Source organism: Ylistrum balloti, unplaced genomic scaffold (genome assembly GCF_031769215.1).
Source record: "Ylistrum balloti isolate Yb309-2 unplaced genomic scaffold, AGI_CSIRO_Ybal_v1 Utg370052, whole genome shotgun sequence".
NCBI lineage: Eukaryota > Metazoa > Mollusca > Bivalvia > Pectinida > Pectinidae > Ylistrum > Ylistrum balloti.
The window spans coordinates 1805311-1826988 of record NW_026782104.1 but is presented as its reverse complement, the minus strand read 5'-3'; the positions used below and the strand labels follow the sequence as shown (position 1 = coordinate 1826988).

Here is a 21678-nt window from a genome sequence, read left to right as displayed (position 1 = left end):
TGTCATTCAAGCCTGCATTTTCAGCCTCCGTCTCACAGGATGCCTTGAATGTTGTTCTGTTTTTGTAACACCCACAACGAGTTTTACTTTACCGATTTTATTTGTGCATGCTGTTAAAAACCTGTAACACAACACAAATAAATCAAGTGGAAAAGTATGCAATCCAACACACTATCAAATCTATAAATCAACTAAAAACCTTTTTAATGTAACACTGTATGTGGTATAAAATTTTAACTGCTACCTTAGCAGTTTAGAATGTTCATTTTTTTTCACATCCTACATATTCCTGAGTTTGCAAATATAACCAAGTGAGAAATAGCACATAGTTAATGGCTAAATTGGTACCTTCAGGAGGTAAAAGCTGTTATTCCCAATCTGTATGACACATCATAGTGTCCATTAAATATTCAAAAGAATCAATCAGGACCAAGTTTCTGGGAATACAGAAAATTGCATAAAATTCAGTTTCTTCAACACCAGCTTTTGCATTTTCATAAAAAAAGGTGCAATATATTTTGATCTTTTGAAAAAAATTTATAGTCTGTTTGGTCACAAGAGATCTGTACTCCTGGATATGTTAAAGTGTTTTACATAGGTTAAATCTAATGTAGATAGTGTGATGGGATCTGAAGGTCTCAAGTGGTGCCTAATCATTTTTTTAACATGTGATTAGGTCACATGGGGTTTCATTCACAGGTTTACATGAATACATGACTATATATCATGTAACCACCCTGTTATCTATTTCCTGGTTTGTTTGTTGTGTTTATCGCCTCACGAACAGCCAGGGTCATTTGGAAGTCGGTTTTCTTTGTAGTAACTGTGACTTCCTCACAAAAAAAGTATAGGAAGCTTTATGCATGCCATCCAGATCAATTTAGGTTAAGTGTTATTCCCACTCATGGACACAACCACTACAGAACAAATAACACCCTTTACAGAAATTTTGGTTGTAATCACATGTGTAATATGACCATGTGAGTTTTGATTGGCTTGAGGTTGCCATGGTTTCCATTTTGACATCATTTCTTCATACTGTCATATGTAATGTAATGTCACCAAAGAAGAAATGATTTAGAGTATACATTCAAATCAAAATTTGTAGCTGTCTAATAAATTACTTTTGTGAAAAATACTTGCAAAAGTGAATAGGTTATTTGATAAACAGAATCTTACATCTGTTTCCATTTCATGCAAGATTTATGAAACTTGTTACAAAATTTCCATTTTACCTTGTTTCAGTAAAATTAACAATTCTTAGACTCAATTTGTAAATCTCATATGAATAGAAACCCACATTAGATCCTTTTTTACCCTTGTAATCAAACAATATAACTTTCAATAAAAAAGAATCATGTTATCCAGTATAAAATAGATATGTTTCACCATAATGCTGTATAAGATTGAATAAAAATACTTAGTCAACAAAAACAAATGTGAAAAGGAAAGCATTCCATGGGAGACAACTCCATTGTGTGATAAAGATATTTTTTTCCTTCTCATTCCATATGCACATCATATAAATTCAAGTACGTCTTAATAAACAACTGCATATTTTTCCTACATTCTAATGGGTTGGAATTGATCACCATTTACTAACATTAAACTCATACTTCACCGTGCAGTTATTAAAATACATAACTGCATGTGTTAAAGCTTGGATAACCACTTTTTTTTCCTTTATTGGGATCCATATCTGCTTTATAGCTTCGATAAATCTTCCAGTAAATTCAGTGTAAAATTTCATAGGTCATTAGCGATATGAAGGAATAGAAAACAAATTGAATTAAGGAAATATTGATGCAAAGTTTTATTGTCAATTCTCATCAATTTAATTAAAAAGAAAAAGTAATAACTTTGTGGATGTTTTTCTTTTTTAAATTTATACTCGTTAAACTCACGGTATGTGGATAAGTGATGAATTTTGTGGAAGTTTTGATGGGAATAGGTATGGTTTGATTTTAATAGATGTGTGACTTGATTTAAAGTGATTCTGTCTACTTTGTCTCAGGTCTTTCTCTGTATGTACTTGTTGCTGTCTGCATGTTTCCTCTAGTTATGTAACGTGTTGTCATTCTCCTGTTTAGTTGTTGTTGATAATTTTAAACTTTGTTCTTCATTTTAATAAATGAAATGTGTTTGGAGTGATTCAAGTTAAAGTCTACAAAAATTCTAAAATCTCTTGATCATATCTAAATAAAAACTGATGCTGTTTTGAATACAGTATGTAACAAGAACCTACAGCAAGAAAGATTTCAAACATCTTCACAGCAGTGGTGATGTCAGATTTTTTATTAAATTGATAATTTCTGATGTTCCTAATAGAAAATGTAATATTACTGCCTTGTTAACTATAATTGATTTACTGTAATGACTTAATGAGATATTTACGGACACCCATGGGAAGTCTTTATGGGAAGCCTTATACACCAATATATTATCATGTCTTCAGTCATTTACAACCTATACAAATCTGAAGCTTTTAAATTTTGAGACAGCTCACATTTTATCAAAAACAGTTTTGTAAGGATTTCAATAATTCTAGTTATGATTTCAAGTGAATTGAAATATTTGAAGCCTTAAGAGATGGAATAGTAGATATAATGAGAGTTTGTCGTGTTGATGTCAATATAGAGATGTTATACGAGGAGACGCCAAGTGGGAGCCGTTGCTATGTAATTTTACATCTGTTTGGATTCTAAGTCTGTTCTGTGATGTTTGGAACATCAATAGGAAAACTTGTAGCATGATATATTGTCACACAAGCACATGTAGGGCTGCACTGCTAATCAAAAAGTAACATCAAATCTATCATTTACATATCTCACATGTCCTGCTGAAATTTTACAAACTAGAATCAAGCTGTATACAACATAATCATTTGTTTGCTTGTTGGGTTTATCACCCAGTGAACAGTCTGGGTCATTTTTAGGCAGAGTTTTCTTGTAGTAGCTGGTGGCTACCTCACTGAACAACATACAGGAGGCCCATTACATGCCATCCAGAGTAGTTAGGGTTAAGTGTCTTTCCCAAGGACACACCCACGAAAGAAAAGACAGGTCTGTTTCTCAGTTTCATGAGAAATACACAACACCATAGGTAGGGAATTTGAAACCACACGCCTTGATGCTATGTAAGCAAACACTCTGAGTGTTTGTGGCCCTGTATACAACATGTAGAGGATTTGAAAAGTAGAGTTACAATTTGATAAAGCAATATACTCTCCTGACTCTTTAAGTTTTTGTGTTGCAAGTGATGGAAAAACTCAGAAGTAATATTATGGTGTTACTTTTCTTATGGCTGCAGGGTTGACATCTAAAAATCCATTGCTTATAAAGTGAAATTTAACTATATTTGGTATGTAGATAGATCACATCATTGACACCTTGAGGTAAATAGCACTTTTGCTGAAACATTACCATATTAGCAAAGTGGGACAGGTGATATATAATTACATGTATTTTTTTTCTTTTTAAAGCAAAAAACAAAAAAAAGAATGTATATCATTGCTTCATTTTAAATAAAAATTAATTATGAACTGTGAATATTGTCATATCACTGGGAATCACAGTTCAATATTCTCTGGGATAGTGATTGACTATGAAAAAAGAATGAAAATTATCCCTTTCATATATTACAAGTTTTACAAACATTAATAACCTGTTTTGCTGTTATTGTGTTTTTTTAGCTTTTCCATTAAGAATCATGTTAGATCTTGGTTGGAGAGGTGATTCTCCCTATAAAGCCTGCGTCATACAATGTCAGACTGTTGTCAGACTTATGAGAGGCCTAACAGGTCTCCTTTTAATCCACAACCAAATATAGACATTGCGTGTCAGTATCCATCAACATTAGATCGCAAAACGAAGGTTATTCCGTTCACGTCGGATGGGTGGAGGAGGGGATTGCTCTCATGAAAAACAACTGTGATATGTACATTTTAAAAGGACCCAAGAGGACAGAACAATGACTTGATGGTCATACTGTTTCAATCAATCTAGTGTTGCTGACACCTCAAGAGCTTGTAGTCCTTACCGACAGGGATTATATGTTAACAATTCAATTATCAATTTGTCTGTCAGTCAGAGTCACACTAGGTTTGGGGGTATAATCTTTCATGTACAGTTGTCATTTGTATGCGAAGATGTTTTTTAATGGTTGAATGTTGAATACTAAAATGGAACCTTGTACCTGTGTTTCGGTATATACAGAGTTATTGCCCTTTGTTCATTATTGATCCTGAAGTTTGTTTGGAGATGGAGAACTAGAATAAGGGATTAAAGTTACTAATTTTTTGTAAACATTTCTGAATCATGTTCACATCTTATCCCTAGAGATACCTGAACAGAAGACAAGGACCAATAATCTAATAAAACATTCAGACAAATACATCAAACAGGACATACCTACTTAAAGTACCCTATTTTCCGGGTTATAAGCAGCACTAGTATATAAGCCACAGAGCCAATTTTTAACAATTCTTTCAATTTGATCCACAAATTAGCCACACCAGAACATAAGTCACTCTCTTTCTTGTGGTAAACTTTATGTTGACCAAAGTTTGTTGATATAACAGATAATGGAAGCCAAATTATCAAGATCGTCAGTGAAACATTTAATATATGTTTGCAAATGAATTGTACACAGATAACCCTTTATTTTATTGATGTGTTTCAAAATCATATAATAGCAGTTATCAAACTCATTTGGCTTGGGAGCCTCCAAAAATTGTCTTTGCACAAATATAGGGCCTAATGATATGTATGGTTTACTGAACAATATCGGTGTCTGCACAGTTAAATTTTAGGGAAAGCCCTTGCATGCTGACAAAATTCTTATGGTCCCATATTAAGTTACGTGAAGCTATTCTTACAGTAAACAAGCATGGCAGTCGTTCTAGAACTTGACCTATAACCTGATGACCTATTGATCCCAGGATGCAACAGGTTATTGTAAACTTCCACTATGGCTTCTGAAGCAATCACTAAAGTTCAGAAGATATTATTGTGATTTATATTAAAAGGATATTATTTCTATTTCAATCTATTTCAAATGACAGTTCTAGATTAACTATTTCAGTTACAAACACATGATGGACAGGTACTCGTATAAACTTGGTACCGTCTTGTACTGGTATGCTTCATTTTTTTTTTCTTAATTTGCGGATTTTTTTCGTCCACATATAAACTGCGCCGGTATATATGCCAAATGCCTGACTGCCAAGGAGAAAATGCTGTGGCTTATAATCCGGAAAATATGGTACTTAAATTATTACTATTCACAGGTTGGAATTTGAAATTCAAAGTCACTAACTATAGAAAAAAAAAAAAGAAGAAAAATCGCTTCCTGTCATTTATTCATTGTCACATGACTATGTATGAAAGAAGCTTTTCAGTCTGAAATACCTTCTTGCATTGCTTGTCAGGTTAAGTAAAGGTCATGTGCACTATGACTTTAGGTATAACAGTTGACAAGAATGTTCGATAGTTCCGTATCTGTAAACCCTTCTCTTAAAATAATCAGTGATGCACGCTGGATATGTATACCCAGTGTTTTGTGTCCTATAAAACCCTTATCTGATTCCATCAGTGTACTGAGTCAAGTTTTTCATGGCCTCTTTCCATACAGACTTAATGACTGTGATCATCAGGGTTGCTGCCTCTTGTGGCAATTCTAACATTAGGAGAAATAATTTTCGTTCTTATTGTACTGTTCGTCATAACGATAGTACAGACTATTGATTGTGGTAAGCGTGAAAGTAACTACAGAATCTACTAACAGTACACAGAATTTTCCAAACTGTATTATCAATTCTTATAAGTACAAGGTAATGGTGATGTTAATGGTATGTAGATGTACCTATATTGTCAAATATGGGCTGCTAATGTGTCTTGCAGAGTTTCTGGGATGGAAGATACCCACTTAAAGAAATGTTGTACAACTCTACACCCACAATTATGTTGACATATACTTTTTTGTATTTGATAGATTTCTCTCACTAGAATTATTGTTGTGACAAGGTCCATGAGGTGCTTGATGGTCTCACAGTTTATCCTTACATTACCAAACATAAGTGTGATGTAGAATAAGTACTTGAGTTGGACGGTAAACATGGCTGTATCTAATCAGAATGAAGGCTCGTGTTCCCATTGTTTTATGGATACTTTATGGTTGTTTACTCAGGAAGACAGGATTTACAAATATTGGTCCAATATCTTGTTCTTGAATCGGTCTATTGATCTGTAAATCTTCCGCATCTCATCTGGTCTGTGTAAAGAAGTGGTATTTGTGTTCTGTGTTGCCATTGTTTTTGATAAATCTTTTATGTTGAATGGCTATGCTAGGAATTATCTTTGAGATAAATCTGTTGAACAATCCATCTGTATAAAAATCCATTGTGTATCAAGAGTTTAGTGGAATAAGTTTTGGTATGGTAAACATTCAGAAATTGATGAACAGTGGTTTACCTGAGGTACATTCGATTATACCTGGAGTCGCTAGATAATCACAATATTGATCGTTAACACTTCAGTAAATTACCTGGTCTCAGGATTCATCTTTACGCATGTTACAATCAAATGTTTTCGTAGCTTTTTGTGAATCAATAATGAATTAAATCTATTAAGAAAAACATGCTATTGAGGTTCAACATACAAGCGAATGTACAAGTATTGGAATGAATCAGTTACCATGTGTAATAAAAATGTACATAATGTAAATATCTAATTAACTGAACGGTTTATGCATAGCATTTCCATAATGTGTCCTGTATTTTTCCAACAGAAGCTTTTTTCACTAAGAAAAAATACAAGTGAGTAAATATTTGAAATATACCAAATCTAGCATATCGATGGAAAATCCTGTTATCATCAAGATTGAAACTCATGTTAGTCCACAGCTTATTAGAAATCTATTTTATATATAAAGAGTGTAATTTCATGTGACGTCTTATTGGTATATACACTAGAATTATATTTTTTGTAAGATTAAATTATAATGTGTGAAGTGTGTCAGGTGTTGGCCTCGTCACATTTCATACGCCATCCACATGTTTTTGTTTACATACAATACACTTTGTTTTGTGCTTGAACAACAAAAATGGCAAGCTTTGTGTTTGACAACTTAATGATCTTCCCACTGTTGTTGAGATCTGGTTATTTGGGGTTAAAAAAAAATGTTTCCGTAAATATTTAGATGTATGTCAAATATCCAGATGCTTTCACAAGTTATCAAGTGCACAAAAGTCACGACAATCCAGATCGCTGAGATCAACAAATCACAAACTGTTAACATTGAAATTTTAATTCATACTACAACAAAGTTGGTTGGGGATATTCAAATGGGTTCTGTCCCTCCTTCCATCTGTCCTTAAGTCTGTCTTTCCGTCCATCCATCTGTCTTTCTATCCTTCTAGATGCTGCTTTCCACTTGATATCTTTTGAAGGACAGGTGAGATTATTAGGAAACTTGCTTGGTAGACCTTTTACCTTAATCCCGTCGGCAAATACAGTGCATATTTAACAAGGCTGCTGTGACCTGATTGGCTGATATCATTTCTAGTCTTCCGTGTTGCTCACTTTAAATGTATATAATTTACAAATGAGCATTAGGATCTTGATGGCTATGTTGTTTTGTTTACACAAGCATCATAATACATTGCCTAACTGTCATGTTAATTGAGACTTGAAACTCTAGATAATTCAATGTCGAATAGTTTGTGTGGAGCAATAGCAGGATGTGGAAATTTGTTTGTTTAAAAGGCACTTTACAAGGAATTGTTTGTTGTCAAATGCACATGAGACAATGAAGAATATGGATGGGGCCTCTTACAGGTGATTTATTGTTATGGGATTATAATGCTTTGAAGCACGAAAATGAAACGTCAACAAACAGCAACCATCCAAATACAAAAATTAATTCAAATATGTTCATATTATAAGATTTATTTATTAAACTGATCAGTAAACACCGGTCTTTTTCTAAGAAATATCCTTAGATCTGACTCAAATTCACTCACCTGAAATGATTGACATGTGTATCAGACATGTGACTCAGACATGTGACTCAGACATGTGACTGCATTTCTGTTTCTGATGACATCACTAAATCTCAGAGACGCTTGAGATAGCTTACAGTGACCCAGTACACATGTATTTCATAAAATCATCATGTGAAAGGAAATGACATGCTGATGACATGAAAAAAATCAAAATAAAATAATGGTGCGAAACAGGTGTATATCTGTGTTATGTATGTACCTTTTCTGGAGGGTTAGACTCCAGTTTTTATTTCTTGATAATTTTTTTCCTAAATGAATCATATTTCTTAGCAAACCTCCTTTTTATAACACAAACTATTTAAATAAAGTTAATTTTTTATCAGTTTGTCTACAATTTGCTAGTTGGTTAAAATCAGAAATGAATCACCAAAAGTGATAATTTGAAAAACACCACTTTTCCAATATGAGACGTGCATGTTTGGACTTTTATAGTACCAAAAAATTGCTAGAAGGTGTAGCCTTTTATTCATGGTCAATTTTTGTTCACTTGGCAGACAACAGCTCTGGTATCCGTGGATGGATTGATTGGTTATTTCATCATATCTGGGAGTATGTTTGACATGTTAAAATGTGTATTCAGAAAAAAATACACAAATTTGTTAGTGAAATATTAACACAGAATATTCTGTGGTGAATGGTTTTAATCACTGTTTTTTATTCTTTCTTGAAGTGTTACATGTTACAGCAACCAAAATTATCCTGGAGGGAGGTCGAACAGGCCAATAATGCCTGTGATACGCCTTGACAAAATGGCTATTCAGAAATACATAATGGTCTGAAACTGATGTCCAGACAAATATGTATATATGCATTAATGAAGTATTCATTGGTAGGTAGTGTAGGAAGTTTGGATTGGGCTAGCGTAACGTAACTATTTCTACAGGAATTGGACATTCTGTATGTGAATTATATTTTGGTCCAATTTTTTGTTAAAATTTTGATGATATTCCATTTAGCCAAACTGGGCGACTTTCTAGTAGATCCTGGTATTAATCAACGACTTCTAGAAATCAACATTTGCGACAAGTGATAAGTGACAATCCAGACCTTGTTATAATCTCTCTACTAAGAATCCTGATAATGAAGCAAATCTCTCCACTGAAAACCTGACCTTGTAGATGATATCTTCTATTGACAATCCTGACCTTGTTGATGGTATCTTCTATTGACAATCCTGACCTTGTTGATGGTATCTTCTATTGACAATCCTGACCTTGTTGATAATCTCTTCACTGACAATTCTGATAATGTTTATCATCTTTCCCCTGACAAATCCTTTTGTTGGTGACAATCTCTCCCTGACAATCCTGATCATCTTTCCCCTGACAAATCCTTTTGTTGGTGACAATCTCTCCCTGACAATCCTGATCATCTTTCCCCTGACAAATCCTTTTGTTGGTGATAATCTCTCCCTGACAATCCTGATCATCTTTCCCCTGACAAATCCTTTTGTTGGTGATAATCTCTCCCTGACAATCCTGATCATCTTTCCCCTGACAAATCCTTTTGTTGGTGATAATCTCTCCCTGACAATCCTGATCATCTTTCCCCTGACAAATCCTTTTGTTGGTGATAATCTCTCCCTGACAATCCTGATCATCTTTCCCCTGACAAATCCTTTTGTTGGTGATAATCTCTCCCTGACAATCCTGATCATCTTTCCCCTGACAAATCCTTTTGTTGGTGATAATCTCTCCCTGACAATCCTGATCATCTTTCCCCTGACAAATCCTTTTGTTGGTGATAATCTCTCCACTGACAGTCCTGATCATATTTCCCCTGACAAATCCTTTTGTTGGTGATAATCTCTCCACTGACAAATCCTTTTGTTGGTGATAATCTCTCCCTGACAATCCTGATCATCTTTCCCCTGACAAATCCTTTTGTTGGTGATAATCTCTCCCTGACAATCCTGATCATCTTTCCCTGACAAATCCTTTTGTTGGTGATAATCTCTCCCTGACAATCCTGATCATCAATCCCCTGACAAATCCTTTTGTTGGTGATAATCTCTCCCTGACAATCCTGACATCTTTCCCCTGACAAATCCTTTTGTTGGTGATAATCTCTCCCTGACAATCCTGATCATCTTTCCCCTGACAAATCCTTTTGTTGGTGATAATCTCTCCACTGACAATCCTGATCATCTTTCCCCTGACAAATCCTTTTGTTGGTGATAATCTCTCCCTGACAATCCTGATCATCTTTCCCCTGACAAATCCTTTTGTTGGTGATAATCTCTCCCTGACAATCCTGATCATCTTTCCCCTGACAAATCCTTTTGTTGGTGATAATCTCTCCCTGTTCTTTCCCCTGACAAATCCTTTTGTTGTGATAATCTCTCCCTGACAATCCTGATCATCTTTCCCCTGACAAATCCTTTTGTTGGTGATAATCTCTCCCTGACAATCCTGATCATCTTTCCCCTGACAAATCCTTTTGTTGGTGATAATCTCTCCTTTGACAATTCCAGGTCTGATGGTGTTGTTAGATCTACAATAGGTCTTGAAGTGCATTTGATTTCTGGTTCTCAAGGGAAGTAACTATGTAAGAGATTCAATCTTGTTAACACTTGAGTGTGTTCTGGTGGACTTTTAGAGAGTGATGACTTTATCTGTTCTCTGTGTGATCGGAACCTGACAGTTTGTTACACAGGAATGTAAATATCCCTGTGGTCTTCTGTTTATTGTTCCTCTTCAGATGGAATGGTCAAGGTTAATATACATTCAGCCTATTAATTGAAGAATTTTTTTTTTCACAGTCATCAAGGGAGGTAATTTGCTGTACTTGTGGGTATCAGAGTCCTCTGTAAATGTTACTGTTCCTCTGAGGTAGAGGACATGGCCTGCGAGGTACATTTGCTTATAGGTAGCATTTTTGTTGACTACAAAGTCCAGCTGAAAGCACTTCACTACCTTTCAATATTTCTGTTTCCTACTCACTAATCTACTGTGGAAACATGCATTGTCTCACTGCTGATTTTTTTCCCCTCGTAAAACATTTGGCCTGGGCTGTATATAATAAACTTAATACTGCTGGGAAATTTTAAGATGCACAGATAACAGTATATCAAAAGGAAAGTTGTGAGCTTGATGACACTTTCTGTATAACGTGACATTTCACTTAAAGCATTTTATGAGTATTTTGAAACCAGTATCAGCCAAGCCAGGAGTGTACAATATATTTATTGGTAGGCTGTGAAAGTTTATAACAGCAAATAATTATTAAGTCTGCCAATAGAAGTAATCAAAGGTGTTTTATGTAGTATAAAACAGTAGCTTATCAATACCTACAATATCTATCCAACATCAACCTTAGGCTGCTATCCAATCATCTTTTATAATGTTGTCCTACTAACCAATCAGAACATATCTGGTTGTCCCTCTAACCAGCCATAACTAACCTTGATGTCCCACTATTAAGTCAGCAATCTAGTCGTCCTACTGTCAAGTCAACACTAATCTGTCTGTCCCACTGTCCAATCAGCACTTATCTGGCTGTCCCACTGTCCATTCAGCACTTATCTGGCTGTCCCACTGTCCTTTTAGCATTAATCTATTTGTCCCACTGTCCTTTCAGCACTAAACTGACTGTCCCACTGTCCATTCAGCAATTATCTGGCTGTCCCACTGTCCTTTCAGCACTAATCTGGCAGTCCCACTGTCCATTCAGCAATTATCTGGCTGTCCCACTGTCCTTTCAGCACTAATCTGGCTGTCCCACTGTCCTTTCAGCACTAATCTGGCTGTCCCAGTGTCCGTTCAGCAATTATCTGGCTGTCCCACTGTCCATTCAGCATTAATCTGGCTGTCCCACTGTCCTTTCAGCACTAATCTGGCTGTCCCACTGTCCATTCAGCAATTATCTGGCTGTCCCACTGTCCATTCAGCAATTATCTGGCTGTCCCACTGTCCTTTCAGCATAAATCTGGTTGTCACACTGTCCTTTCATCATAAATCTGGCTGTCCCACTGTTCTTTCATCATAAATCTGGTTGTCCCACTGTCCTTTCATCATAAATCTGGTTGTCCCACTGTCCATTCGGCACTAATCTGTCTGCCCCACTGTTCATTCAGTACTAATCTGGCTGTCTCACTATCAAGTCAACACTAATCTAGTTGTGTTACTCTCCAGTTAACGCTAATCCGAATCTGGTTGTGTTACCCTCGAGTTAACACTAATCTGTTTGTTTTACCCTCCAGTTAACACTAATCTGGTTGTGTTATGTTCCATGTAATGCTAATCAGGTTGTGTTACCCTCCAGTTAACACTACTCTGGTTGTGTTACCCTCCAGTTAACACTAATCTGTTTGTTTTACCCTCCAGTTAACACTAATCTGGTTGTGTTATGTTCCATTTAATGCTAATCTGTTTGTCCCACTATCCAGTTAACGCTAATCTGGTTGTGTTACCCTCCAGCTAACACTAATCTGGTTGTGTTACCCTCCAGTTAACGCTGATCTGGTTGTGTTACCCTCCAGTTAATGCTAATCTGTTTGTCTCACTATCCAGTTAACACTAATCTGGTTGTGTTATGTTCCAGTTAACACTAATCTGGTTGTGTTATGTTCCAGTTAACACTAATCTGGTTGTGTTATGTTCCAGTTAACACTGATCTGGTTGTGTTATGTTCCAGTTAACACTAATCTGGTTGTGTTATGTTCCAGTTAACACTGATCTGGTTGTGTTATGTTCCAGTTAACACTAATCTGGTTGTGTTATGTTCCAGTTAACACTAATCTGGTTGTGTTATGTTCCAGTTAACACTGATCTGGTTGGCCTATCATCAGTCACCAGTGGATACGTGGCTGCCCACTCAATAGATTTCATCATATGTAATTCTGAACTTACAGGCCTGTAGAACCGTGTTTGTTTGTTAAAGAAATCAGCAAATAATCGATAAAAAAGCAAGGTTAATTTAAAAAAAAAAAAAAGCAAACAATTTCTATCAAATTCATTTGGAAAGTTTGCAGGATTTTAATAGCTGAAAAAAAACCCCAGATTAACTGTTTTTGTTATATTACAGAGTTTCAGAAAAGAAAAGATATAAATCAAATACTGAAAAATGTTGAAATTTACACAAGGGGAAAATTTATCCTTATTACACAAAGGTCATTATATCGTGAAAATTTCCCCCATGCATAATATTTTGTGATGTGCTTAAATTTTACAGACGAAATAGAATAAAAAATGATTGCGAAAATTAACCCCCACGCGTATAGTTTAGCTATAGAAGTTGGGAAATTCACCCCCTACGGAAATTTCCATGGATACAGTAGGTTTTACTACTGTAACTTAAGAAGAATAACTGTGAACTGGAACTAGAGCATATGAGCCTCATTCAAAACATTGGAACGTTATCCCAAACAGGTGAATTAGATTCAAAACATTGGAACGTTATCCCAAACAGGTGAATCAGATTCAGAACAATGGAACATGATCTCAGACATGTGAATCAGATTCTGAACATTGGACCATGATCTCAGACATGTGAATCAGATTCTGAACATTGGACCATGATCTCAGACATGTGAATTAGAAACAGAACATTGGACCATGATCTCAGACATGTGAATTAGATTCAGAACAATGGAACATGATCTCAAACATGTGAATTAGATTCAAAACATTGGAACGTTATCCCAAACATGTGAATCAGATTCTGAACATTGGACCATGATCTCAGACATGTGAATCAGATTCTGAACATTGGACCATGATCTCAGACATGTGAATCAGATTCTGAACATTGGACCATGATCTCAGACATGTGAATCAGATTCTGAACATTGGACCATGATCTCAGACATGTGAATCAGATTCTGAACATTGGACCATGATCTCAGACATGTGAATCAGATTCTTAACATTGGACCATGATCTCAGACATGTGAATCAGATTCTGAACATTGGACCATGATCTCAGACATGTGAATCAGATTCTTAACATTGGACCATGATCTCAGACATGTGAATCAGATTCTGAACATTGGACCATGATCCCAAACATGTGAATCAGATTTTGAACATTGGACCATGATCTCAGACATGTGAATCAGATTCTTAACATTGGACCATGATCTCAGACATGTGAATCAGATTCTGAACATTGGACCATGATCTCAGACATGTGAATCAGATTCAGAACATATGATCCTGATCCAGAACATGTGAACCTGACACAAAATATCTGAACCTGATTCAGAAGATGTGAAACTGATCCAGAACATGTGAACCTTATTCAGAACATGAGAACCAGTTATTCCAAAGTTGACATTGCACAAACATGTGAATTTGATTCCTAACTTGTAAAGTTGTAAAACTGATTCAGAACATGGCATAAAACATTGTGAACCTGAATTAAAACATTTGAATCTTTTCAAAAACATGTGAACCTTACACAGAACTTGTGAACTGTTCTCAACATGTCTGTCACTTTCTCTGTCTCATCCTGTCATCTAACTTCTTCAAGCCATCTTGAGATTATTTTTAATGAAGATGTTTATGCGCTTTCACAGTAATTCATCTCTGGAGAGATAGACATATAATTGTAGGAATGGTTGTAAGTGCTGAGATTGTTTGTCTGAGCTACGTATATTGCAGAGTTTTAATGAGCATGTCTCAAATTTTGACATTAAATACCTACTTATATGATGCTTGAAAGTCCAAATTTTACTCCTGTCACACAGACTTCAGTGTTAAAAACTCATGTCACACAGACTTCAGTGTCACAAACTCCTGTCACACAGACTTCAGTGTCACAAACTCCTGTCACACAGACTTCATCGTCACATACTCATGTCACACAGACTTCAGTGTCACATACTACTGTCACACAGACTTCATCGTCACAAACTCCTGTCACACAGACTTCATTGTCACATACTCCTGTCACACAGACTTCATCGTCACATACTCCTGTCACACAGACTTCATCGTCACATACTCATGTCACACAGACTTCATCGTCACATACTCATGTCACACAGACTTCAGTGTCACATACTCATGTCACACAGAGTTTAGACTCACATACTCCTGTCACACAAGCTGCAGTGGCACAAACTCATGTCAAACAGACTTCATCATCACATACCCCTGTCACACAGACTTCAGTGTCACATACTCCTGTCACACAGACTTCAGTGGCACATTCTCCTGTCACACAGACTTCATCGTCACATACTCCTGTCACAAAGACTTCAGTGTCACAGACTTCAGTGTCACATACTCCTGTCACACAGACTTCATTGTCACATACTCCTGTCACACAGACTTCAGTGGCACAAACTCATGTCACATAGACTTTAGTGTCACATACTACTGTCACACAGACTTCAGTGGCACAAACTCCTGTCACACAGTTTTCATCGTCACATACGCATGTCACACAGACTTCATCGTCACAAACTCCTGTCACACAGACTTCATTATCACATACTCCTGTCACACAGACTTCATCGTCACATACTCCTGTCACACAGACTTCATCGTCACATACTCATGTCACACAGACTTCAGTGTCACATACTCATGTCACACAGACTTTAGACTCACATACTCCTGTCACACAGACTTCTGTGTCACATTCTCCTGTCACACAGACTTCTGTGTCACATTCTCCTGTCACACAGACTTCATCGTCACATACTCCTGTCACACAGACTTCAGTGTCACATACTCCTGTCACACAGACTTCAGTGTCACATACTCATGCACAAACTCATGTCACATACTCATGTCACACAGACTTCAGTGTCACATACTCATGTCACACAGACTTCAGTGTCACATACTCCTGTCACACAGACTTCAGTGTCACAAACTCATGTCACACAGACTTTATTGTCACATACTCCTGTCACACAAGCTGCAGTGGCACAAACTCATGTCAAACAGACTTCATCATCACATACTCCTGTCACACAGACTTCAGTGTCACATACTCCTGTCACACAGACTTCAGTGGCACAAACTCATGTCACACAGACTTCATTGTCACATACTCCTGTCACACAGACTTCTGTGTCACATTCTCCTGTCACACAGACTTCATCGTCACATACTCCTGTCATAAAGACTTCAGTGTCACAGACTTCAGTGTCACATACTCCTGTCACACAGACTTCATTGTCACATACTCCTGTCACACAGACTTCAGTGGCACAAACTCATGTCACATAGACTTTAGTGTCACATACTACTGTCACACAGACTTCAGTGGCACAAACTCCTGTCACACAGACTTCAGTGTCACAAACTCATGTCACAGAGACTTCATTGTCACATACTCCTGTCACACAGACTTCAGTGTCACAAACTCATGTCACATAGACTTCAGTGTCACAAACTCATGTCACACAGACTTCAGTGTCACATACTCCTGTCACACAGACTTCAATGTCACATACTCCTGTCACACAACCTTTAGGCTCAAAAACTCCTGTCACACAAACTTCAGTCTCACAAACTCATGTCACACAGACTTCATTGTCACATTCTCCTGTCACACAAACTTCAGTGGCACAAACTCATGTCAAACAGACTTCATCGTCACATACTCCTGTCACACAGACTTCATTGTCACATACTCCTGTCACACAGACTTCATCGTCACATACTCCTGTCACACAGACTTCAGTGTCACATACTCCTGTCACACAGACTTCAGTGTCACATACTCCTGTCACACAGATTTCAGTGTCACAAACTCATGTCACACATGTCACACAAACTCCTGTCACACAAACTTCAGTCTCACACAGACTTCATGTCACACAACACAAACTTCAGTCACACACACACTTCAGTGTCACAAACTTCAGTCACACAACTCATGTCACACATACTCCTGTCACACAGACTTCAGTGTCACATACTCCTGTCACACAGATTTCAGTGTCACAAACTCATGTCACACAAACTCCTGTCACACAAACTTCAGTCTCACAAACTCATGTCACACAAACTCCTGTCACACAAACTTCAGTCTCACAAACTCATGTCACACAAACTTCAGTCTCACAAACTCATGTCACACAAACTTCAGTCTCACAAACTCATGTCACACAAACTTCAGTCTCACAAACTCCTGTCACACAAACTTCAGTCTCACAAACAGACTCATGTCACACAAACTCCTGTCACACAAACTTCAGTCTCACAAACTCATGTCACACAAACTTCAGTCTCACAAACTCCTGTCACACAAACTTCAGTCTCACAAACTCATGTCACACAAACTCCTGTCACACAAACTTCAGTCTCACAAACTCATGTCACACAAACTTCAGTCTCACAAACTCCTGTCACACAAACTTCAGTCTCACAAACTCATGTCACACAAACTCCTGTCACACAAACTTCAGTCTCACAAACTCCTGTCACACAAACTTCAGTCTCACAAACTCATGTCACACAAACTTCAGTCTCACAAACTCATGTCACACAAACTTCAGTCTCACAAACTCATGTCACACAAACTTCAGTCTCACAAACTCCTGTCACACAAACTTCAGTCTCACAAACTCATGTCACACAAACTCCTGTCACACAAACTTCAGTCTCACAAACTCCTGTCACACAAACTTCAGTCTCACAAACTCATGTCACACAAACTTCAGTCTCACAAACTCATGTCACACAAACTTCAGTCTCACAAACTCATGTCACACAAACTTCAGTCTCACAAACTCCTGTCACACAAACTTCAGTCTCACAAACTCATGTCACACAAACTCAGTCTCTGTCACACAAACTTCAGTCTCACAAACTCATGTCACACAAACTCATGTCACACAAACTTCAGTCTCACAAACTCATGTCACACAAACTTCAGTCTCACAAACTCATGTCACACAAACTCCTGTCACACAAACTCCTGTCACACAAACTTCAGTCTCACAAACTCATGTCACACAAACTTCAGTCTCACAAACTCATGTCACACAAACTTCAGTCTCACAAACTCCTGTCACACAAACTTCAGTCTCACAAACTCCTGTCACACAAACTTCAGTCTCACAAACTCATGTCACACAAACTCCTGTCACACAAACTTCAGTCTCACAAACTCATGTCACACAAACTCCTGTCACACAAACTTCAGTCTCACAAACTCATGTCACACAAACTTCAGAGTCGCTAATCCTATCACAAAGACTTCAGTCTTACGTACTCCTGTAACACAGACTTCAGTCTTATGTACTCCTGTAACACAGACTTCAGTCTCAAATTTTCTAACACATAAACTCTGTCATATAACTCTTTCATAGTTACTGCTGAGAAAGATGAGATCAAAACTTACTATGAACAGGAACACAGCTTCATTATAGGAAGCTTAGCTTTTCTGTCAGATAACTTTCAGCTAGGCGAGTTCTGCTGTATCGTCTTGAAATGAAAGACCTATAGTCAGGCACCTTATGACCTGCTTTTAAGGCATAACTGGCACTTTCAGCTGTGTAGGTTTTTCTGGAGCCATTTTAATGAAAGTGTCTGAGACGGGATAATGCTTTGATCCTGGTTTTGTTTGTGCTGTCGACAAAGACAAAAGAATATAAGTAGCAGAGATGTTGTCACAGCGACAGCCACATCTAACTCCAAAAGATTTTATGACAAACTCGGGTTAACGTTCGTCTGGTGAAGAAACCTATTGTATATCAAACTAGATTTATATATATATAGTAAGTGTTCATGTGGGTAAAATATAGCTTGTCATTTCTACAGTATTTATTTGGTACTGTTGATGACTCTGTAGAGGGTACTATCATGTTGAAGTAGATTTCATGAAATAATCATGTCCATTAGTAGTAAGTCAATATTTGGCATGTTGTAGTATCAGGTACTACTTTGTCTGTCTGTATGTATTGAAGCCTCTTGTATTTTATATGTATCACATCTGGTTGGAAATTTTATTTGTTGCAGTTATTTGAATATTCAAAAAACAAAAAACTAAAAGTTTGATAGAAAACATAATTATTTTAGTATTTAAAGATTAACAAAATGTGGACTATGGAAATATTTAACCTCTCTGTGATGTTGACAGTAAAGTCATTCACCTCTGTGTACTGTAGACTGTTGAAATTTTTAACCTCTCTATGATGTTGACAGTAAAGTCATTCACCTCTGTGTACTGTAGACTGTTGAAATTTTTAACCTCTCTATGATGTTGACAGTAAAGTCATTCACCTCTGTGTACTGTAGACTGTTGAAATTTTTAACCTCTCTGTGATGTTGACAGTGAAATCGTTCACCTCTGTGTAATGTGGACTATTGAAATGTTTAACCTCTCTGTGATGTTGACAGTGAAATCGTTTACCTCTGTGTAATGTGGACTATTGAAATGTTTAACCTCTCTGTGATGTTGACAGTGAAATCGTTTACCTCTTTGTGATATTAACTAATAGAATCGTTTACCTTTGAGTGATATGGAACTAGTAAGTAGTAAAATATTTAACCTTTTTGTAATGTTGACAATGAAATTTTTCACCTGCGTGTGATATTGATATGTGAAATATCTTTTACCTCTGTTTAATGATGAGTTGGTTTAAATGATTGATCATGACCCATTTTAAAGGTGACAGGGATCAAATGTATTAAGACTTTCAAACTTTTTTCAATAACCAAAAGGCTGTAGGTACTGATATTTGGCATTTGCATGCTAGGATAAAGGGCTACCTGATTTGTTCAAAGGATTGACTCATACCCACTTTCAAGGTCAAAGGGGTCAAATGTGTTCAAATCTCCAAATAACTTTTTCTCAATAATCAAAAGTTCTATGGTACAATTTTTGGTCACTTGGAATAACCTTGACTCACCTTTGAGGTCACAGGGGTCAAAGGTGTTCAGAACATTGTATGTGTATAGCAGCATGCTTGAACAAGAGGCTCTCGGGTTTGCAGAACTTGACTTAATGAACCCACAAATTCTTCCATGTAAGCAAGAGAACAGATGAGCGATTCAGGCCCATTGAACCTCTTGTAATTTCTAAACATGAATCATACTTGTGATATATAAGGTAGAATACAGCCTTCACCTACAAAGAAATCATAATAAGGTCACATATGTACAGATATAGATTATAGAAATCAAATTGATAATATTTAAGGAACATGTTTGCCTTTAATTTGTTCTAGTATGAAAATAGAAAACAAAATCATTTATAGTGAGTGTCACATGTACTTTCTGGCTGTATGTCATTTTCGTTAAACTGAAACTCCAACATAAAGATACGTTTTCATTACTGTGTAGAAATCCGCCTACAATAAGGGTTGTCAGTTATGCACAATTAAGTTGTGAAAAAGCCATGTGCCATCTAATGGATTAATTTAACATATGAACATATATAAGACTGTAGTTGGTGTTTTCAGGGTATTATTGCTGAGTTCATAGAGATATGTTGGCGTTACAGGTTTCCAGGTATTGCTGAGTGTTTGTAGGGGCACTGACCACCAAGCTCTGTCCATTGTAGGTTCATTTCATCTAAATAAAATAGAATTCTGTGTCACCATTTTGCCAACAGAATGAAAAGGTAAAATACAAGGCATTATTACACCTAGAAATTTAAGTCTACATACCACCCCTGTTCTTTAGGATTCTTTTACTGTAGAATTGACATTTTATGCTACATAAAACTTTTGTCAGCATAGAAAGAGACAAGCAATCCTCCTTTCTGAAGGCTTTATATACTGTACTTGGATCAAAATCAGGGTAAGCTTTCCAAAGCAGTGCAGTAATTTCCCTAGAGTTGACTTTTTGCTCATTTGAAAAAAGATCCTACATCTTTAGCTGTCAAGTTGTGTAATGCATTAGTACATATACATGGTGTCTTTGTAGGCTTTCTACATTAGCCATCCTTCAGTGAGGTGGATTGGCAGTCTATGGGAACAGAGGCATGCAGCATTCTTCCAAACTAATGTGCTGAAGTATTCACATCCATCACAAATTCTTTTCACAACTGAAATTTTTTTTGAAAGCATTTTTTTTTATTAATTTTCTCCTATGAATTGAAGTATGAAATTGATACATTGTTGTTGATCTTTATTACATGACAAGGTCACAGATTCAATGAATACAGTGATATTTCACCATTAACAAGATTGTGTATGAACAAAACTATTTTTATCAATGATACATCTTTTTTTTTTTTTTTTATGCTTACAAGTTTATCACCAATTCTAGTTCCATTCGTACAATAATATCAAAATGAAAAGATTATTGTTGGTCACTAATCCCTACAGATGATGAGAAATATTTGTAATCCTCATAGATGATGAGAAATATTTGTAATCCTCATAGATGATGAGAAATATTTGTAATCCCTACAGATGATGAGAAATATTTGTAATCCCTACAGATGATGAGAAATATTTGTAATCCTCATAGATGATGAGAAATATTTATAATAACCATAGATGATGAGAAATATTTATAATAACCATAGATGATGAGAAATATTTATAATCCCTACAGATGATGAGAAATATTTATAATCCTCATAGATGATGAGAAATATTTATAATCCTCATAGATGATGAGAAATATTTATAATAACCATAGATGATGAGAAATATTTATAATAACCATAGATGATGAGAAATATTATAATAACCATAGATG

The 21678-nt window shown here is 36.3% G+C and overlaps 1 protein-coding gene across 1 annotated transcript in view; it reads left to right on the top strand.

Annotated features, from left to right (window-relative positions):
* The window catches only part of LOC132549279 (protein MON2 homolog), a 400832-nt gene that overhangs the window by 18089 nt on the left and 361065 nt on the right, over positions 1–21678 (top strand). The gene's annotated exons all lie outside the window — the stretch shown is intronic.